The sequence below is a fragment of the Oryx dammah genome, unplaced genomic scaffold (genome assembly GCF_014754425.2).
Source record: "Oryx dammah isolate SB20612 unplaced genomic scaffold, SCBI_Odam_1.1 HiC_scaffold_26, whole genome shotgun sequence".
NCBI lineage: Eukaryota > Metazoa > Chordata > Mammalia > Artiodactyla > Bovidae > Oryx > Oryx dammah.
The window spans coordinates 26170993-26172950 of NW_024070210.1; the positions used below are offsets into that span (position 1 = coordinate 26170993).

Consider the following 1958-nt stretch of genomic DNA (forward strand, 5'->3'; position numbering starts at 1 on the left):
TGACTATACCGTGACTCCATCTCTCCTACCCATCTCCTTGTGTCTCCTTTATATTTTTAGCTGTATAAGATTTTCTCTGCTAATTTTCAGGTTGTTTTCATTGACAGTTGTTCTATAAAGAGCTATAATTTTGGTGTGAATGTGGAAATAAATGAGCTCAGGGTCTACTTTGGAGAAGGCAATGGCACCCTACTCCAGTACTCTTGCCTGGAAAATCCCATGGACGGAGGAGCCTGGAAGGCTGCAGTCCATGGGGTCTCTTAGAGTCAGACACGACTGAGTGACTTCCCTTTCACTTTTCACTTTCATGCATTGGTGAAGGAGATGGCAACCCACTCCAGTGTTCTTGCCTGGAGAATCCCAGGGACGGGGAAGCCGGGCGAGCTGCCGTCTATGGGGTCGCACAGAGTTGGACATGACTGAAGTGACTTAGCAGCAGCAGCAGGGTCTACTTTCTCTGTCATCTTGGCCACATTTTTGCAGGTGGTATTGAGATATGGGGGAAGGACATCTCTATTTTTTAAAACCTCCCCCACGCTTAAATCATTTATAGTTAATCTATGTAATGAAGCAGTCATTTGAAAAGGGAATAAATCTACATGTACATATGCAGAAAGATCTTACATTAGCCACACAGAATGTGAAGTAAATTCCCATTTGACATGAAATTTGTCCTAAATTTTTAATGTTTATATATACCTATATACATACACTTCCCTGGTAGCTCAGAGGGTAAAGCATCTGCCTACAATGCAGGAGACCCAGGTTCAATCCCTGGGTTGGGAAGATCTCCTGGAGAAGGAAATGGCAACCCACTCCAGTATTCTTACCTGGAAAATCCCATGGACAGAGGAGCCTGGTAGGCTACAGTCCATGGGGTCTCAAAGAGTTGCACATGACTGAGTGACTTCACTTTCACTTTCATATACATACACTTACAATGTATACTGTGTACATTAAGATGCATCAGTAGAGGTACCTGTTAATCAGAAAGAATACCACATGTAGTACCAGAGCACCTGTTCCTAGTGTAACCAGTGAGATGATGGGTTGTGGGGAAGAGAAAGGGTCCATCCCAGGGGAGGAACCTGGAAGCCTAGCATCTCAGGGGGGCTGGGAGCAGTGCTTATTTATCAATACCAACTGGCACGGAAGTATTTCATCATTTTCACAACTGGATGGGGTTTAGTCTCACATTTTCATTCATAAAACAATCCTGGAGGGATTCCTAATAACCTGAAACAAGCAGTCTATCAACCAACGCTGGCTGACTCAAGTAGAAAGAGAATTTACTAGGAGCATATTAGGTAAAATTACCAAGAAGGCTCAGAAAATATCAAGAATTAAAGAATGGGCAACCAGCCATAACCACAGACAAGACTACACTGCTGAACCAGTCCAGTGAGCCCCCTGCTGCCACCACCCCTGGTCACTGGAGGCTGGGCTGGCACCGCACCACTTGCAGACTTTGGGATAGCACTTCACACATCATCTTTCGATATCACCTTTCCCTCTCACTGGACTGTGATCCCCATGAGCGTAGGAACAGCATCTTATTAATCTCCCAATTTCCAGTCCCCACTTCAGTCCCTGGCACAGAGGGAACAAAATGCTGAATGAAATAAATGAGCAAATAGAATTTAATTTGAAACAAGTCGCCAGCCCAGGTTCAGTGCATGATACTGGATGCTTGGGGCTGGTGCACTGAGACAACTCAGAGGAATGGTATGGGGAGGAAGGAGGGAAGGGGGTTCAGGATGGAGAACACGTGTATACCTGTGGCAGATACATGCTGATTTATGGCAAAACCAATGCAGCATTGTAATTAATCTCCAATTAAAATGAATAAATTTATATTTTTAAAAAAGAATTTAATTGCCAGGTATTAGACTAATATAGGCAGAGAGGGTGAGAATTGTATCCGCTGTCTGTGTCACTCTACAGCCTCAGAAACGAAC

At 44.1% G+C, this 1958-nt stretch overlaps 1 non-coding gene across 1 annotated transcript; it reads left to right on the forward strand.

The window, feature by feature from the left end:
• The first annotated feature begins 714 nt into the window (after nt 1-714).
• TRNAC-ACA lies at nt 715-786 on the forward strand. Its single transcript has one exon. It is a non-coding gene; the product is annotated as a tRNA-Cys (tRNA).
• The last annotated feature ends 1172 nt before the right edge of the window (nt 787-1958 follow it).